Here is a 21,324-nt window from a genome sequence, read left to right on the forward strand (position 1 = left end):
TGTTACAAAGGGATTTCATTTTGTAACATATTTGAACTCCATACTTTTTGTGTGTTCAAAATACACCATTAAAAGGCACATCAAAAATTTTCAAGAATTTCTGACTTCATTTGGTATTTTTCGTGCATTTACTTTATTTGTTTGAGCTAGTTGACCCTGAAATTGAAAAGCACTACAAATGAACTCTGAAAATGTTGAAAGTTGGCATGGTATCATCATTTCACCCACATAGCATGTGCTAAAAAGTTGAGAGGGTTACCACAAAAACTGGATGCACTTCGTGTACAAAACGGACAATCTCTCTCGAAGTATCAAGGTTTCGAACGGGAACTCATCTCTTACAAAGGGATTTCATTTTTTTGAACTTATTTGAACTCCATACTTTTTGTGTGTTCAAAATGCACCATTCAAAGGAACATCACAATTTTTCAACAATTTCTGACCTCATTTGGTATTTTTCGTGCATTTACTTTATTTTTTTGAGCTATTTGACCCTGAAATTGAAAAGCACTACAAATGAACTATGAAAATGTTAAAAGTTGGCATGGTATCATAATTTCACCCACATAGCATGTGCTAAAAAGTTGAGAGGATTACGACAAAAACTGGATGCACTTCGTGTACAAAACGAACAATCTCTCTCGAAGTATGAGGGTTTCGAACGAGAACTCATCTCATACAAAGACATTTCATTTTTTGAACTTATTTGAACTCCATACTTTTTGTGTGTTCCAAATACACCATTCAAAGGCACATCACAAATTTTCAATAATTTCTGAGTTCTTTTGGTATTTTTCGTGCATTTACTTTATTTTTTTTGAGCTAGTTGACCCTGAAACTGAAAAGCACTAGAAATGAACTCTGAAAATGTTGAAAGTTGGCATGGTATCATCATTTCACCCACATAGCATGTGCTAAAAAGTTGAGAGGGTTACGACAAAAACTGGATGCCCTTCATGTACAAATCGGACAATCTCTCTCGAAGTATCAGGGTTTCGAACGAAAACTCATCCGTTACAAAGGGTTTTCATTTTTTTGAACTTATTCGAACTCATACTTTTTTGTGTTCGAAATTCACCATTCAAAGGCACATCACAAATTTTCAACAATTTCCGACTTAATTTGGTATTTTTCGTGCATTTACTTTATTTTTTTGAGCTAGTTAACCCTGAAATTGAAAAGCACTACAAATGAATTGTGAAAATGTTGAAAGTTTGCATTGTATCATCATTTCACCCACGTAGCATGTGCTAAAAAGTTGAGAGGGTTACGACAAAACTTGATGCTGTTCATGTACAAAACGGACAATCTCTATCGAAGTATGAGGGTTTCGAACGAGAACTCATCTGTTACAAAGGGATTTCATTTTTTTGAACTTATTTGAACTCATCTAGCACAAGGAGAAGAAGGAGAAGCGACCCCCACAACAACAGTCGACATTCTTCTTCTCTCATATATGGTGGACACTCCCTCACATGATTTTTCGACCGTCGATGATGGTCGCTACCCCTACTTCCCCTAGTTCATAACAAATATCTAGCATAAGGAGAAGAAGGAAGAGCGACCCCCACAACAAAAGTTGGCATTCTTCTTCTCTCATATATGGTGGACACTCCCTCACCTGATTTTTCGACCGTCCATGATGGTCGCTACTCCTACTTTCCCTAGTGCATAACAAATATCTAGCACAAGGAGAAGAAGGAAAAGCGACCCCCACAACAATAGTCGACATTCTTCTTCTCTCATATATGGTGGACACTCCCTCACTTGATTTTTTGACCGTCGATGATGGTCACTACTCCTTCTTCCCCTAGTGCTCGACCCAGGACTAAAGGGGGTCTTTAGTCACGGTTCGTGCCACGAACCGGGACTAAAGGCCTGGGCTGGCGTTATTCCAAAGTTTAGTCCCACCTCGCCTGTCCAGAGAATCTGCGACTGGTTTATAAGCCCCACTGTCCCAACCGCGTCGAGCTCCTCTCTAAAGCACGTTTACGGGCCTAAACGCACTGTAAATTTAAAAATTGAAAATATATTTGATATTATGGACAAAATTCAACCTAAATTCAAAGTGAGGTCACTTTGGAAAGTGATGTCACTTTGAATTTAGGTTGAATTTTCTCTATAAATTCTCATATAGTTTCAATTTTTTTCCATTATTTTTGTTTTGTTCTTTGCTTTATTTTTTTTCTAGTTACAGCTAAATATTTAGTTTTCAAATTTGAATTCTTTAAAATTTGTGAATAACTTTACTTTCATTTTTTATCTTCTATTTTTGTTTTCTATGAAAGATTTTAACCCAAAAACTTTATGAAAATTCTTTTTAGTTGATTTTTTTGTTTCTTTTTAGTTAATGTTTTACTTGATTCTTTTACAAAGGGATTTACAGGATGACTTTAAATTTTAATATTTAACATAGAAGAGGGTTATGAAAATTTAGCATAGGTGTAAGTAGAATTTATAGTAAGTTGAATTCAAATTTACAATAAATTTATAGTAAGTTGAATTCAAATTTACTATAAATTCTACTTACAGCTAAAGATTCTTTGTAACAACTATATATATATATATATATATATTAAAATTTAGCATAACCCTCTCAACTTACTATAAATTCTACTTACAACTATTTTATATTTAATATTTAACATAAAAGAGGGTTAATTTTAAAATTTGAAGTGCATCCAGTTTTTGTCGTAACCCTCTCAACTTTAGAATGCCGCCACCCCAGGCCTTTCGTGTATAAAAAGAGAAAAAACTAAATATTAAAATTTGAATTCTTTAAAATCCAGTTTTTGTACAAGAAGTGCATCGAGTTTTTATCGTAACCCTCTCAACTTTGGAACACACGAAAACAGAGAATGTTAACACACAAATATTTGAATTCTTTAAAATTTGTGAATAACTTTACTTTCTTTTTTTCTCTTCTATTTGGATGCACTTCATGTACAAAACGAACAATCTCTCTCGAATTATCAGGGTTTCGAACGAGAACTCATGTGTTACAAAGTGATTTCATTTTTTTGAACTTATTTGAACTCCATACTTTTTGTGTGTTAAAAATGCATCATCGAAAGGAACATCACAAATTTTCAACAATTTCTGACTTCATTTGGTATTTTTCGTGCATTTACTTTATTTTTTTGAGCAAGTTGACCCTGAAATTGAAAAACACTACAAATAAACTCTGAAAATATTGAAAGTTGGAATGGTATCATCATTTCACCCACATAGCATGTGCTAAAAAGTTGAGAGGGTTACGACAAAAACTGAATGCATTTCGTGTATAAAACGGACAATCTCTCTCGAAGTATCAGGGTTACGAACGAGAACTCATGTGTTACAAAGGGATTTCATTTTTTAAACATATTTAAACTCCATACTTTTTGTGTGTTCAAATGCACCATTAAAATGCACATCACAAATTTTCAACAATTTCTGACTCCATTTGGTATTTTTCGTGCATTTACTTTATTTTTTTGAGCTAGTTGACCCTGAAATTGAAAACACTACAAATGAACTCTGAAAATGTTGAAAGTTAGCGTGGTATCATCATTTCACCCACATAGCATGTGCTAAAAAGTTGAGAGGGTTACGACAAAAACTGGATGCACTTCGTGTACAAAACGGACAATCTCTCTCGAAGCATCAAGGTTTCGAACGAGAACTCAACTCTTACAAAGGGATTTCATTTTTTGAACTTATTTGAACTCCATACTTTTTGTGTGTTCAAAATGCACCATTCAAAGGAACATCACAATTTTTCAACAATTTCTCACTTCAGTTGGTATTTTTCGTGCATTTACTTTATTTTTTTTGAGCTAGTTGACCCTGAAATTGAAAAGCACTACAAATGAACTCTGAAAATGTTAAAAGTTGGCATGGTATCATCATTTCACCCACATAGCATGTGCTAAAAAGTTGAGAGGATTACGACAAAAACCTGGATGCACTTCGTGTACAAAACGGACAATCTCTCTCGAAGTATGAGGGTTTCGAACGAGAACTCATCTGATACAAAGGGATTTCATTTTTTAAACTTATTTGAACACCACCCACCAGCCGACAGTTTTTTTATGTATCTAAATTTGTTGGGGCCCCCTAGAATTTTGAGTTCTGTGCGGTCCGCATAGTTGGCACCATTGTGGGTCCTATCCTCGGCAGAGATCTGGGTGTCATGAGTGTTGCACAATTTTACTTTTACTTTTATCCGAAGTGTTCACTTCAGTGGGCAAATATGTTTAAATTGTTCTATAGGATGAAATTGCCAGGTCGAAAATTATAAGTAAGATGAACAATACAATAAACAATCAAACCAACATTACGAGTGCCCAACTCTACAAAATATTGACTAAGACGTCGGGCTACGTGAACACATGGGCAAGCAAACTATAACCAGGATTTGAAGCTCAAAAATAGTAATAGGGACAAGTAGACAACGATCAACTTTATCAGCTCTAGGTGGCAATTCAGATCCAAACGTGCTTTGGATCAAATATTGAACTCCGAAAAAGTGTTTGCCCGCTTTGTATTACAAAGGAAACCAACCCAAAACATTCACTGATAGATGTTGGGATGAAAGCAGCACAGTTACATCCAAAATAAACGACAGAGAAAATACAAAAAAACAAGTGCCGGAAATGACGGATCAACAAAAACAAAAAAACCTCGCGATCGGTGCGCCCACCGGGGATCTTCCACCAAGCTCCAAGACTCCGTAGCATCGGATTCAATAAACACCTACAAGAAGGACCGCGCGATGACGATGCTGCTGCCAAGAGGTTCCCCCCGTACACGACGAGACGAGAGGAAGGGTAGCCCCGACGCCCTCCAGGAAGGTCCAACGGCACCAACAGGCGCCATCCGTCCGTGTCGATCAAGCCGGCAAGGGTTTCCCCCGATCCCAACCAACACCTCAGGTGCTCCGGAGCCTGCCACCAAACCAACCACCACCGTGAGCCAACACGGTCTTCGACGCCCCCACGCTGTCTCATCACGGCACCACGAAGTGAGGACTGCACAACGATGATTTGAAGCCGGGACTAGGGGCAGCAACACCGTCTGCACGCAAGAGGGGTCAACCTCCACCGTCAAAGATGATAGCTGTCCGGACGCAATAGCAGGAGCACATCAGGCCCGTGGGCCCACAGGCCTGGCCGGGCGCTCATAAGCCCGCAAAGTTCCCGCCATCACGCTGCTGCCGGCACGCCATCGGAGTCGCCGCCCCACATCCGTGCTGCTCCTCCTCCTCGCCACGCAGTAGACAACGGAGCTACCCCGGGGGTCGGCCCGCTAGGACCCAGATGGGGCCCACATGACCCAGGTCTTGGCCGGGGGCGCGCCCCCAGCCACCCCGTGCCACCACACCGCCCCGCCGCCAAGGAGCGGCACCCGAAGATGCCTGTCTCCATCCACCGCCGCCGGGCCGCAGTCAAACCTATCAGCACCACCGCCTCCCCCGGCCCCGGGAAGGGGGAACGCGCGGGCGGGGACAAGAGGGCCCGCTGTCGCCGGCACCACTCGACGGCGGTGGGGAGATGTGGGAGGAGGACGCGTGCGGGAGAGGAGCTCGAGCGCCACCCCGGCCACCTCTCGGGGAGGCGGTTTGAGGGCGAATCCGGGAGGGGAGAGGAGGGGGACATAGGTGGGGAAGTTTGACCGGCAGACGAAGGCGGTTGGAGGGCCGGCGGCGACGGGAGGGGGATGGTTGAATCCTAGCTCAGTCGCGTGTCGCGGGACCAATATACACTTGCGCACCGATGCGTGTGATTCTTTGGATTTGCTAATTTCATATAGATGATAATTAGAGAATTTTTATATAACTCCTATGCTATATGATTAATCAAACAAAAAAATTCCTCATGAATCTCCCCGTAATATTCAACAATGTAGGAACTAGATGAAACATATAGCTATTTTTCATTTAGATGAAATCTAGATTGAACTTTCACTACCACGACTAATTGGATCACCTGTAGGAAAAATATGATGACCGAACATTTACGTGGTAGTGTTATGCATAGCCAATTAGGGCGCCGCCGATCGTCAAGCTCGGATGCGGAGAAGAAAGAAAGGGGGAACAGTCTAGTTAACAGCAACAACGACCATTGCTAATGTACTGCTTGTGTTTTCTACGATATGATGGTCCCTCGACAAAGCGTTTCGTGTTAGCAGGTGGCCGAATTAACGATTGTATATGATCATTAGGTCAACATCCTCAATTTCAGCCCTACAGCCCGAGAGAACCATCCCATCCTCTCTTCGCCCAAATCGTAAGCAAGTACCCAAAATGTGTTAAAGTAATCTAAACATTCCTTATGGTTAAGTTAGTTTCCATGTACTAGGAGTACATGTTCACGTGTAAGAGTTTGAGTAGTATTATGTTTAGTCTACTCCGTGTCACGTTGAAGTTAGTAATAGCCAGCGGTAATCCTCTTAGGAAAGTTGAGTCCGTGTGCTATTAGGTTTAGGTAGCTATGTTTCATAAAATGTGATTAGCGTTGCCGGATAATTAGATTAGGAAAGCAATGTTGCTGAGTATATGTTAGGTCAAAAGTACTAGACGTGTTGGGTTTGAAATGCAAAACAAGCACAAGTCGGTTTAAGGTTTTGGTTCTGGCCGTGCATATATATATGCATAGGTATTGCGTGAGTTTATTGTATCAAGTTGTTTGGAAGAAAAACTATGACTTGAGAAAAGGAGAAATAAAGAGATGAATTAGAGGGTGCGAGACACACCCTTGGTTAAAAGTGTTCATCGCCTGTGTTTGTGATATTTTGATGTGATCGATCCTGTGGCGAAAAACCAACAATTGGTATCTAGAGCAAGGTTGAGGTGAGGTTGTGATTGCCCCGGGGTGGCAGCCCCACTAGCGCCTCGGGGCGGGCGATACAGTCGCTGGTGTAGCGACGAGGAGGACCGTGCAATATTTGTTTGACGGAGCGACGACGAGAAGGCGGTGAGGGTTTTGTCGAAAGCGAGGCGGCAGGTGATTGTCATTTGGCGGAACGACTTGGAGTAGGGCGACATGCTGTCGTCGGCAAGCGATGGTGATCCTTGTTGGTTGCGGAGGTGCTGAAGTTGTGGCTCTCGAAATCTCATCAAGATCATCGTTGGGGTGTGCAAGGAGGAGACAGTAAAGTTGTGTGCCGTTGTCAAGGTGTGCACGTGAGTTCCTGTAAGGTGCGTCCAAGAGCTCAGGTGTTTGAGTCTTCTGCTGCAGTTGAGATGCGTCACCGGCGGAGGAGAATTAAGAGCTTGAGAGGATGGAAAAAGGAAGTTGTGCCCTGCGTTTCTGTCTGTGATCATGGAGTTCCAGTGAGTTCGTATACTGAAAGTTGTGTTGCGCGTATACGGCGAGTTGTGTTGCCGCTGGACCAGTCGGGTTGCCTCGAGATCATGCGCTTGATCTTGGGCAAAGGTAACAAGTTTTGGCGAGTTCATCTACGGAAAGATGTGTTGCTCGTACATGACGAGTTGTGTTGCCGCCGGACGCAAAGTGTTGTTTGGTAAGATGCGTCACCGACAACAAGAGTAAGGTGTGGAGTTGGGTCCAAGTGCTGGTCTGCGAGACGTTTGTCATGGCCGAGGGACTCCGGTGAAATGCATCTTCAAGGCGCGAAGACATGAGATGTCATGATCGAGGTGCTCCAGTGAAGGTGTATCTCTAAGGGGTGAAGATGTGCACGGAGACAAGATGGCGGGTTATCTCCGAGTCGCAACGAGAAGATGAAGACCAACGTGAAGATGGATATGCGAGCTAGTTAAGTCAAGGTCCTGCATGAGGCTATGCGTTTAGTCTGCATGTAGCATGCTAAGATGTGGCAGTGTGGCCGGTAGTCCGAATAATCGTTTGTTTCAGTTTTGATGAAGTGGTGGTCATGGCATGAAAAGATGAGGTGGTTGTTTGCTGTCTTGTCACGTAAAGAATGGATGTTTGGATTAGGGGGTGAATGTTGAAATAATCCAAACATTCCTTGTGGTTAAGTTAGTTTCCATGTACTAGGAGTACATGTTCACGTGTAAGAGTTTGAGCAGTACTATGTTTAGTCTACTCCGTGTCACGTTGAAGTTAGTAGTAGCCAGCGGTAATTAGCTTAGGAAAGTTGAGTCCGTGTGCTATTAGGTTTAGGTAGCTATGTTTCATAAGATGTGATCAGCATTGCCGGATAATTAGATTATGAAAGCAATGTTGCTGAGTATATGTTAGTTCAAAAGTACTAGACGTGTTGGGTTTGAAGTGCAAAACAAGCATAAGTTTGTTTAAGGTTTTGGTTCTGGCCATGCATATATATATGCATAGGTATTGCGGGAGTTTATTGTATCAAGTTGTAAGGAAGAATGACTTGAGAAAAAGAGAAATAAAGAGATGGATTAAAGGGTGCGAGATGCACCCTTGACTAAAAGTGTTTATCGCGTGTGTTCATGATATTTTGATGTGATCGATCCTGTGGCGAAAAGCCAATAGAATGTACTCGAAATTGAAGTGCACACATGAACCAAGAAGTGCAGACGAGTTGTTGACCAACCTTGTTGCAAAATATTAGACTGAGCATTTTTGAAATCTATAAATAGAACGTGACACATGTATCTCTCCCTAATCAAAACCACACCACAAGAGCTAGCTAGAACAACCATTGACGTCCACCAAAATGGCTTCGAGAAACACCGTTGTATTCCTCATTGGATTGCTCCTCTCGTCCATCGCCTGGAGCAGCGCGGGAAGAATGGTAGAGGAGGAGATGGCCCGAGTTGCCAAAGCTGCCCAAGGTCAAGTTGCCACCATTCCCGGAGGTACACCGTGTCACCCAAGCCCGAGCTCCCAACGTTCCCGGAGGTGCACCTTCCAACCAAACCCGAGCTTCCCAAGGTGGAGCTGCCACCAAAGCCCGAGATGCCCACCATCCCCGAGTTCCAATTCCCGGAGCCGGCGGCTAAGACATGAAGGCTGTCTACAGTTGTCTTCTCTTTGTTCATGTGCTTATATGTATTTGTTGGTCGTGTTGTGTCTTTGTGTGATTTCTGGCGAATCATTTGTGTGATGCGAAGGGCTTATCTATGATGTCTATTTATTTATAGATGGAATGTACATGTGCAAATGAATGTTCATGAAAAATGATTGTGTTTATCTCATTTGTTTCCCTATTCTCTTAAAAACATTTGAAAAGCTTATATCATACAAATGCATGATTTATTATCAACAATTCTCACCGACATATTGCTTTTCACATCATATTCTTTCATCCACAATCCACTGAATGCGCTACGAACTCTAAGATGCAATATTTGGAGCACATGTTGTGTCCTTTGAGTTTGGTATCGGCATGCTAAAATACCTTGCAAATTAAGCAGGATTTTATGACTATTCTGTAATTCCTTGCAATAATATAAAGAATCTACATGGCCACAAAGGCTTTAGTTGTAGATTTTTTTTGAGATAAACACGCGAGGCTTTATTCAAACTGGTTCAACCATTAGAGGAATAAAAGCTAATTCTCCGGGCTGGTCTACCCAAACATGGCGATCGGACCCAAGAGACAAAGCATGCCTAGTGAGTGTGAAAGCCTCGACATTCGAGCGCCTTAGTTCAAGAGTGAAATTACAAGCCGAAAAAGAAATAGAACACTTGTTGATTTCTGCGACTATGGCTGCACTCTTCCCTCTTGATCTATGTTTGATCTCGTCCACCACTGTCTTGCAATCCAAAGCCATCAAAATCTTCTGCACATAGACGTCCTCTGCAAAATCCAAAGCTTCTCTCGCCGCCAGAACTTTCAAGGTGGACAAATCATATGGCCAGAACTTTCAAGCCCCCAAGAAACTCCCTCTTTGTCTCGGCACACCACTCCAATCCTCCGACGATAAATTCCGTACGCATCTTGCCAAGATGCAATCGATGAGAGCATGTCTCCAGCTATGTTCCGCCATACAGAAGTGACAGATGGATCTAGTCACCATATGACGGTGGCAGAGCACGTCCATCGAAGGAATCGAATCCTTGCATAATGGCCATACATAATTTTTCAGTTTGGAGGGCACCTTGATGTTCCAGAGGGACACCCAAGCCTGCTTGCCCCATTCCACCGCCGACCCCCCCAAGTGTCATCCAGCAGATTCTCCCCATCCTTCTTTGACTTGAGAAGCATCCTATAAGCAGAGCTGACAGAGAAAACTCCACGATGATCTTCACCCAAGCCCAGAAATCGGCAATCCTCTTGTTGCATGACTAGATAGATATGATCACCTCAGCATCCGTTGGAGTAAAAACTCTACGGAGTTCCTCCTCAAGCCAAGAACCAACCAAAGCCTCAATAAGATCAGAAACCCTTTGGGGAGGATTGGCCACCAGAGAAGAGATCGGCCTCATTATTCCTAGCCTGGGTAACTAGTTTTGAGACCAAATATTGGTGTCTTCACCCGTTCCAATCCGCTTTATAATTCCTTGCGCCACGACATCCCTCCCATTCAAAGTGGCCCGCCAGATTTGTGACGGATGCCTGCCAAGTTCAGCTTCTAACAATGAGACCTTGGGGTAGTATACTGCCTTTAGGATCCTAGCACTAAGTGTCTCAGGCCCTTCAATCAGCATCCAAGCTTGTCTAGCCAAGAGAGATAAGTTGAATATCTCCATGTCCTTGAAGCCAAGACCACCCATAGATTTTGGAGACATGCATACGTCCCATGAGACCCAACAAGGCTTCCTTTTGCCCCTCTTACTCCCCCACTAGAACTGGTGAATCATCAAAGTGATGTTCTCACAAATTCCACGTGGTAACCGAAAGCATGCCACCGAAAATACTGGTATAGCTTGAACAACAGCCTTAATCAAGACCTCCTTTCCCCCATAAGAAAGCATCTTCTCCATCCAACCTTTAATCTTCTCCCAAACCCTGTCCCGAAGATATTTAAAAGTCCCATTACTTGCTCGTTCCACATAGGTAGGCAATCCCAAGTACCTTTCGCAAAGCGCTTCATTGTGCACATTCAGAGACCTTTTAATAGAATCTCGCAAGGCTTGAGGACATCCTTTGTTGATTTTTTTTGATGATTTCGCATTGTTAACTCTTTGAACAGACGCATTGCAGTAGGTAGTCAACAGGTTTGATGCCAACGTTGCCCCTTCAACACTCTCTTTGAAAAGCAGCATGCTATCATCCGCAAGGAGAAGGTGGTTAACAATCGGGGCTGTCGGCGCCACCTTTACTCCAACAAAATGCGATGATTGAGATCCTGATTTCAAAAGGCATGAGAGGCCCTCTGCTGCAATCAAAAAGAGGTAAGGGGAGATAGGATCCCCCTGACTAATACCCCGTGATGGTTTGAACTGTTCCAGTTTCTCTCCATTGAACAACACTAAAAAGGATACTGATTTTATCATGTTCATCACAATATCAACCCAGGGTTTAGCAAAGCCGAGCTTGAGCATAATCGCCTCAAGGTATACCCATTCAACCCTGTCATAAGCTTTCATCATATCCAGCTTTAAAGCACAGTGGCTATTAGATTTTTCTTTGCTCTTATTCATTAAATGCAGGTATTCATATGCACTAATAATGTTGTCTGTTATCAGCCTCCCTGGAACAGAAGCATATTGTTCTTCCACAACCTTTGAAGCAATCTTGTACAAGGCATTACAAAGACTGATTGGCCTAAACTGAGAGAGCAAGGTTGGGTTCAATACCTTAGGAATAAGCACCCAAAAAGTGTCATTGATACACTCGGCGCTGACATCTCCCTTGATAATCTACAACACAGAATTGGTGATTTCTTCCCCACACAAGTCCCAGTGCCGCTGATAAAAGTGCGTAGGGAAGCCATCTGGGCCAGGAGATTTTGTAGAAAACATTTGAAACAAAGCCAGTTTGACCTCTTCTCTTGAATAAGGATCACAAAGTATATCATTGATATCACGAGTGACTTTCCTTGGTACATGTTGCAGTACCGCCTCCATATTTGCTACCCCCTCCGATGTATACATATTTTTGTAGAGATCTGAGACCATAATCTTCAAAGAGGACGGGTCATCCACCATCAAACCCAAAGAGTTGGATAGTGATTTAATCAAGTTTTTCTTCCTTCTCATACTTGCCCTCATATGGAAGAACTTAGTGTTTTTATCTCCCGCTGAAAACCAGCCAATTCTTAAGCGCTAGCACCACAAGATCTCCTCCCGATGATACAACTCCACCAGTCACTCGTGAATTTTCTGTCCAGGATGGTTTGGACCTCACCGCAATGGGTCCGCTCTCTACCTCGTCAGCTGAGCTTTCAGGTTTTTTATTTCTCCATTAACAGACCCGAAGGTGGTTTTGTCCCAGTGTTGGAGTTTTTTGGGCCAAAGCCTGAAGCTTCTCCTTAGTCTCTTCCAGACGCAGGCTTGGTTGATCAGCAACCCATGCTCCTTCACCTTGGCCATCAGATTTTCGTGAGACTCCCTTGTCACTTCATAATGGAAAATTTTGCTAGAAGATCTTCTCAGATTTGCATCTCCATCCATCTCAAGGAGAAGTGGAGAGTGGTCAGACGTAGCCGCCTCCAAATGTTTCACAGCTGCATTAGGGAAGTGGGTCATCCAGTCCGCTGTTGCAAGCGCTCGATCAAGTCGCACCCTAGTATAGGATCCTCCCGCAACTTTATTCTCAAAAGTCCAAAACCTCCGTGAAAAATCCAAGTCCATCAGCAAGCAGACATCAACTGCCTACCTGAAGGATTGAATCTGAGCATTGCTTCGTTGTCCAACACCATCGTGTTCTTCTGGGCTGAGAACTTCATTAAAATCACCAATACAAAGCTACAGAAGACTACTTGAGGTGCTAATGTTCTTTAGCATATCCCAAGTTTGACGACGAAGGTGAATTTGGGCTTCCCCATAGACCACGGTCAATCTCCACGGTTCCCCTCCCAGCTCCAAAACTTCCATGCCAATGTGATAAACCAAATACCCCAAAATACTTATATTTATTGAGCTCCTCCAATACAAACCAATGCCACCACTTCTCCCCACACTGTCAATAGAAAAAGCTTTATCATATCCGATAATACTCGCTAAATTTTCTACTCTAGCTCTGTCAATCTGGGTTTCTAGGATACAAAGCAGAGTAGGGCATAAATATTCACTAGGTCGCAAAGTTCTTGAACTGCCGAGGCCTTGCCCATTCCTCGATAGTTCCAACAAATGTAATTCATTGTGCCCGGCGGCACTCCTCATGGGAGCCCGCCGATAACGCAATGTTCTGTCGAGCAGTATTGTCATCGATATTCATACCCTTCTTCGGCATCTTCTTGTCCTTGCGGGGTGAAACATAAACCGGTGGAAGAGGTGGAACTCCAGCGGAGTCACTGTTGCCATCCCACGTCCCCCTATTGATCACAATAGCAGTATTGCTAGATGAAACCCTCTTTTACTTATATTTTTGGCCTCTCCGAAGATGGAGTTAGTTTCTGGTTCCGCAGCGCTGGCCATTCCTGAACCCCTCGTAGCTAAACCGTGATCAGTGATGACCCACAAGTATAGGGGATCAATCGTAGTCCTTTCGATAAGTAAGAGTGTCGAACCCAACGAGGAGTAGAAGGATCTGACAAGTGGTTTTCAACAAGGTAAAATCTGCACGCACTGAAATTGTTGGTAACAAGTGATTGTGTGGTGAGATGATTCATAGCAAGCAACAAGTAACAAAAGTAGCAACGGTGCAGCAAAGTGGCCCAATCCCTTTTGTAGCAAGGGACAAGCCTGGACAAAGTCTTATAGGAGGAAAAACGCTCCCGAGGACACACGGGAATTTCTGTCATGCTAGTTTTCATCATGTTCATATGATTCGCGTTCGTTACTAAGACAAAGTCTAACCATAGCATTAAACTAGTGGATCCAAATCAGCCCCTTACGAAGTAACGCATAAACTAGGGTTTAAGCTTCTGTCACTCTAGCAACCCATCATCTACTTACTACTTCCCAATGCCTTCCTCTAGGCCCAAATAATGGTGAAGTGTTATGTAGGCGACGTTCACATAACACCACTAGACGAAAACAACATACAACACATCAAAATATCAAACGAATACCAAATTCACATGACTTATCCCATGTCCTCAGGAACAAAAGTAACTACTCACAAAGCATAACCATATTCATGACCAGAGAGGTAATGAGTAGCATCAAGGATCTGAACGTAAACTCTTCCACCAAGTAATCCAACTAGGATCAACTACGAAGAGTAATTAACACTACTAGCAACCTTACAAGAACCAATCGGAGTCGCGAGACGGAGATTGGTTACAAGTGATGAATTAGGGTTTGGAGTTGAGATGGTGCTGATGAAGATACTGATGGTGATGAGTCTACTCCGATGAGAGGAGTGTTGGTGATGACTGATGCCAACTGTTCTTCCCCTTTGCAACGGCACCAGAAGAATGTTGTTAGCACTCTTCGGCAATTGAAACTAGAAGAATGTTGTTGACGGCCCACAAGCGCATGGGATCACAACAATTTTCGAGGGTAGACTATTCGACCCAATTTGTTGGTTTACCAGATAGGAGGTGAGAGGATACTCTCAAGTATTAGCAGCTGAATACGTCAGATTCAACCATACCTGAAAGATTAGTATCTGGAAGCACATTAGTAACAACAACGTAATATGATAACAACGGTGTCAGAAACGATCTGTCGACGGCAGACTATTCCTAACGATTGTATCAATGGCGCCAAGTTCCCTCGTTGACGGAAATTGTCAGTTCCCGTCAACGACGAGCGAACCAAAATTGTAGCACGTACCAGCAGTGTAATGAGCAATAACAGCGGCAAGGAAAAGCAGTAGTGACAGCAGTAGCAAGTAGCAACAGTAGCAAGCGATAGTAGTAGCAACAGTAGCAGCAGAGCAAGACAAGTAACAACAGTAGCAACAGTAGTAGGACAAACTCCTAGGCAATGGGTCGGTGATTTTTTTGGATGATATTCATCATGCAATAGCTATAACACGGAGAGATATGTGGCTAGCTCCCGTTCGTCAATGTGATGTAGGCATGCATTCCGTGTGTCGTCATACGTGCTTAGGGAAAGAACCTGCATGACATCTATTGTCCATCCCTCCCGTGGCAGCGGGGTCCAAAAGGAAACTACGGGATATTAAGGTTCTTCTTTTAATAAAGAACCGGACCAACGCATTAGCACTTGGTGAACACATGAACTCCTCAAACTATGGTCATCACCGAGAGTGGTTCCGGTTATTGTCACTCCGGGGTTGCCGGATCATAACACATAGTAGGTAACTACAACTTGCAAGATCGGATCTAAAAAACACATATATTGGTGACAACATAATAATTTCAGATCTGAAATCGTGGCACTCGGGCCCTAGTGACAAGAATTAAGCATGGCAAAGTAGTAGCAACATCAATCTCAGAACATAGTGGATACTAGGGATCAATCCCCATCAAAACTAACTCGATTACATGATAGATCTCATCCTACTCATCACCGCTCAGCGAGCCTACGAATAGATTACTCACGAACGACGAAGAGCTTCATGGAATTGGAGAGGGAAGAAGGTTGATGATGACGATGGCGACGATTTCCCCTCTCCGGAGCCCAAGACGGACTCCAGATCTGCCCCCAGATGAAGAACAGGTGGTGGCGGCGCCTCCGTATCGTGAACGCGACGAAAACTTCTCTTTTTATTTTTTCTGGGATGAAAGGGATCTTATAGACCTCAGATTGGGGGCGGCAGAGCCGTTTTGGCCCCACAAGCCTACCCACCGCCACCAGGGGGTGGTGGCGGAGCCAGGGCTTGTGGCCCACTGGCCAACCCCGTGAGGTAGAACTTGGCGCATATATTTTTTATATTTTCCAAAACTGCTCCCCATAAATTTTCAGGTCGTTTGGAGAACTTTGATTTCTGCACAAAAATAACACCAAGGCAATTTTGCTGAAAACAGTGTCAGTCCAGGTTAGTTCCATTCAAATCATGCAAATTATAGTCCAAAACAAGGGCTGAAGAGTTTGGAAAAGTAGAGTCGATGGAGACGTATCAACTCCCCCAAGCTTAAAACCTTGCTTGTCCTCAAGCAACTCAGTTGACAAACTGAGAGAGAAAGAAAAACTTTGACAAACTCTGTTTGATCTTGTTGTTGCAACTATGTCTAACTCATAACCAGAATTTCAGCAAGATCACAAGTTAACCACATAAGCAAATGACACAAAGGTCTCACGGTAAAATAATATCAAAGGCATAATCAGTTAACGAGCAAATAATAATGAGTTTCGAATACCAACACTTCAATCAAAACAAGCATGAAGCAATATGAATAGGTGGTATCTCGCTAGCTCTTTGTGAGACCGCAAAACATAAATGCAGAGCACTTTCAAAGAACAAGGGCTGACTAAACATTGTAATTCATAGTAACGAAGATCGAGTTATAGTCATACTCAATATCAATCAAAAGCAAAGCATAAAAATGACAGAGGTGCTCTCTAGTTGGTGCTTTTATAAGAGGAGGATGACTCAACAGGAAAATAAATAGACAGACCCTTCGCAGAGGGAAGCATTGATTTGCAGAGGTGCCAGAGCTCAAGCTTTGAAAACAGAGATAATAATTTTGGGTGGCATGCTTTCATTGTCAATGCAATGACCAAGAGTTCTCAATATCTTCCATGCTACTCATGCTATAGGGGGTTCCCAAACAGAAAAGTAAAGTTTTAACTCCCCCACCACCAATCAATCACACTCCACGGCTAGCCGAATCCTCGGGTACCGTCCATACTAACATCAATCCGGGGGGGGGGGGGTCTTGTTTGATAGTTATGTTTTCGATTTAAGCGTGGAACTGGGCATTCCAATTACCGCCCCCTTTCTCGTGAATAACAGTGAATAAACACATGTCGAGGATAACACTCCTAGCATGGAAGATACTAATAGCTCCCTGTCACCACATGAGCGGTTCGAGCATGCAAAACAGATTATTTCTTGAAGGTTTAGAGAATGGCACATGCAAATTTACTTGGAACGGCAGGTAGATACCGCAAATAGGTAGGTATGGTGGACTCTCATGGAAAAACTTTTGGGTTTATGGAAGTGGATGCACAGGCAGTATTCCGCTTAGTACAAGTGAAGGCTAGCAAAAGACTGGGAAGCGACCAACTAGAGAGCGACAACAGTCATCAAGATGCAATGAGTTTGACTAACATTAAATGCCAACATGAATAGGATATAAATCACCATGAACACGAACATCATAGAGGCTATGTTGATTTTGTTTCAACTACATGCATGAACATGCACCAAGTCAAGCCACTTGAAACATTCAAAGGAGAATACCATCCTATCATACTACATCATAGTCATCTCAAAATCTATGTTAGCAATCAAGACAAACCATTATAAGCTCTCAGCTAAATAAGCATGGCATCAAAAACTATGATCTCTAAGTTGTTATAGCAAACATGGTTCTCTCACAACAAAGCTAAATCTGGGACGACAAGCTAGTCACGTTTACAAAAACAAAATAGATAGAGTTCATACCAACTTTTCAGTCTGAGTCACTTCACCATATATCATCATTGTTGCCTTTCATTTGCACGTTCGAACGATGAAAACGATAATAAGCGCATTGGACTAAGCTGAATCTGCACGCAAACACAAAGGAGAAGACGAAGTAATATGGCTCTTTGAAAGCTAAATAGGTAAGCATGCAAGAACCACTAAACATTGAAACCAATATCTTCTACCTTAACCCAAAGAAAAAGAAAACTATTTACACTGGAAAGCTCCCAACAAGCAAAAGAAGAAAGAAAAATCTTTTTGGGTTTTCTCAAAAGGACAGAAAACAAGAAAACAAGAAAACGAAAATAAATTGGCATGGATAATACAGTGGCAAAGTGTAAACACCGGCCAACAAAGTGAAAGCATAAGCATGAATGTAAAGTCGGTGAGAACACGTACTCCCCCAAGCTTAGGCTTTTGGCCTAGCTTGATCTACTCCCATGGATGATCCTGGCGAAACCCAAAGTCATAATGGGTGTTATACGGGAGTGCTACAGCCACTGCCTGAATAGCTGCCTCACGAAGTCGAGCAGCCATCGCCTCCCTCTCATACTCCTCTGCCTCTCCTATAGTTATGTAGTATCTTCGTTTTACCTGAGAGTCAAAGAAAGCAGGAGCAGGAAGGGTAATATGGAAAACACGCTGCTAGTTAAATATCAAGCGGTATAGGAGGGATCCATGATCTCTCTCAAGGAACTGGTAGCGTGTTAGAGCGACACAATCAAGGTAGGTTGTACAGAGAGGAGGGTCTTCTGGACGGATGGATACTCCAAGAAAGTTAGCTAAGCGTGTAGCATAAACTCCACCAAAGAAATCCCCCTCACTGGCATTTTTATTCAGCCTCCTTGCTATTATTGCTCCCATATTGAAGCTCCTATCACCTGTTACTGCGCTCTTAAGGATACTAAGGTCGAAAGCGCATAGGTGACAATGTGCACCCTTGCCGTTAATGCACCTACCTATGAAGAGGGCAAGGTAGTGCAAGGCAGGGAAATGGATGCTTCCTATGGTGGCTTCCGTGATGTCTGTGGTTTCTCCAACAGTTATACTGGAGACAAAGTCTCTGACCGAAGACTTAGAAGGATCATTAACACTACCCCCATTGGGTATCTTGCAAATCCTATTGAAATCCTCCAGATCCACGGTATAGGATTTATCGTACAGATCAAACAGTATGGATGAGTCACGGCCAACTAAAAATTTAAATCTGCATACAAAAGAGGCAGTGAGCATAACATACTGTTCACATTTATCTGAGAGGAATTCTTCTAACCCGGCATTGCGGCCAAGTGTATCAAACTCATCCTTGAAACCTGCTTCGATCATGAACTCATCGGAAGGCCATTCACATGGTTGCACCGGTGCGTCCCTTAGTTGAAAAGGTTCGGGCTCCCAAATAGAAAGATGGGGACCCTTCTTACTTGAGGAACCACCATGAAACTTCCTCCTGAACATAATTTCCATTTGCTAAATTTTTTGAAGTTCAAGAGAAAAGTGAATGAAGATCCACCACACCTTGTAGCAACTACTCCTACTAGTGCCTAGAGACCGTATCACGCGCTAAAACTACTTGGAACCAGCTAAAATCAACTTTTCTAGCTCAAGAACAGGGTCACCAAGGTAGCAAGAATACACGAAGGATAAAGCACTAGAGCAAAAACTAATTGGACCGATGGAGGAGTCACTTACCAAGGAGTAATTTCCCCAAAACGGTTCGGAGAATGGTGCTTTGAGCAAGGAGATCGAAAATCACAGCCAAATGAGCAAGAACGCGGGTTTGAGCTGCGAAACAATTTTTTTCTGGAGGTGGAAGAAGAGGCTGAGAGCTGGAATTAGTGGAGGGGGTGCCTGTGGGCCCCACAAGCTTGCACCCCACCACCAGGGGGTAGGTGGCGGTGGCAGGGCTTGTGGCCCACTGGTCTGGCCCCCAGGCTAGCTCTCAGGCCCAGAAATTTTCAAAAATTCCAGAAAAAATCATACTAAATTTTCAGGACCATCGGAGAATTTTTATTTTCGAGGTATTTTTCTTCGGGACGCTAAAACAGAAAACAGAAAAAACTAAACTAATTCTATCATTTTTCTTCTAAGCAACAGAAAATGAAAGCTCAAAACAGAGGTATGTGACTCTTTGATTCATCTGTTTCATGGTCATCGAAAGAAATCCGTCAATGGGGTTGATCAAGTCCTTATGACAAAACCTTCTCGAATCGCAAGAGAGAACGAAGAATTTTCAAATAGCCACTAAGTCACCTCAATGGGGATATGTATCTCCCCAACAAGCAAATCATACTTCATCTTGACACGAGGAATAGGGCATTCAAAGCTCCCAATAAGAATCGATGAAGTCTTTTCGATAGCATTGATGCAATGAACTTGATATCGTTTCTTCAGAAAGTGCACGGTGTGCTCATTACCGTTGACATGGAAAGTGACATTGCCTTTGTAGCAATCTATAACAGCCCCTGCAGTGTTTAAAAAGGGTCTTCCGAGAATGACAGCCATGGCATCGTCCTCGGGAATATCCAAGATAACAAAGTTTGTTAAGATAGTGGTGTTAGCAACCACAACAGGCACATCCTCGCAAATGCCGATAGGGAAAGCAGTTGATTTGTCGGCCATTTGCAGAGAAATTTCAATGGGTGTCAACTTATCCAATTCAAGTCTACGATAAAGAGAGAGCGGCATCGCACTAACGCCGGCTCCAAGGTCACATAAGGCAGTTCTTATGTAGTTTCCTTTAATGGAGCAAGGTATAGTGGGCACTCCGGGATCACCAAGTTTCTTAGGAGTTCCACCTTTGAAAGTGTAGTTAGCAAGCATGGTGGAGATCTCAAGATCTGGTATCTTCCGTTTATTAGTCACGATATCTTTCATGTACTTGGCATACAGAGACATCTTGAGCATATCAGTTAACCGCATCTGCAGAAAGACGGGTCTTATCATCTCAACGAAGCGCTCAAAATCCTCATCATCCTTTTTCTTGGATGGCTTAGGAGGAAAGGGCATAGGTCTCTGAACCCATGGCTATCTTTCTTTACCATGCTTCCTAGCAGTGAAGTCATTCTTATCGTATCTCTTAGGTTGTGGGTTATCAGGATTAACCGTAGGTTCAATCTCCACATCCTCATGATTGCTAGGTTGAGCATTATTATGAACATCACTATCCATATTGTCACGAGGTTCACGTTCATCACCAGATTGTGTTTCTGCATCAGACGCAGAAATATCATTAGGTTCTTCAGGTGTGATAGTATGTGGTGAACTGGCATGTAGGTTTCTATCATCCTTCTTCTTCTCCTTAGGATGACTAGGTGTATAAGCATTGATTCCTTGAGAATCTTGATCAATTATCTTAGGGTGACCTTCAGGATACAAAGGTTCCTGAGTCATTTTGCCTCCTCTAGTAATGACTCTGACAGAGTTGTCATTTAATTCATTGAGCAGGTCATTCTGAGCTTTATGTACTTGTTCTACCTGAGTAGTAATCATAGAGGCATGTTTACTCAGAAGCTTCAGATCGTTGACATTTCTGTCTACACAAGCACTTAAATGGCTAAGCATACGAGTACTTTGTTCCAAATATCTGCTAACATAATCATTGAAACTCTGTTGTTTGGCAACAAAGTTGTCAAATTCATCAAAGCGTAGGCTAGCAGGTTTATCAAAAGGAATATCACTCTCATCAAACCTACGCAGAGAATTCACTTCTACCACTTGTATCGGGTTATCGAGACCATGGATCTCTTCGATAGGTGGTAGATTTTTGACATCTTCAGATCTAATGCCTTTCTCTTG

This window comes from Hordeum vulgare, chromosome 2H (assembly GCF_904849725.1).
Source record: "Hordeum vulgare subsp. vulgare chromosome 2H, MorexV3_pseudomolecules_assembly, whole genome shotgun sequence".
Classification (NCBI taxonomy): Eukaryota; Viridiplantae; Streptophyta; class Magnoliopsida; order Poales; family Poaceae; genus Hordeum; species Hordeum vulgare.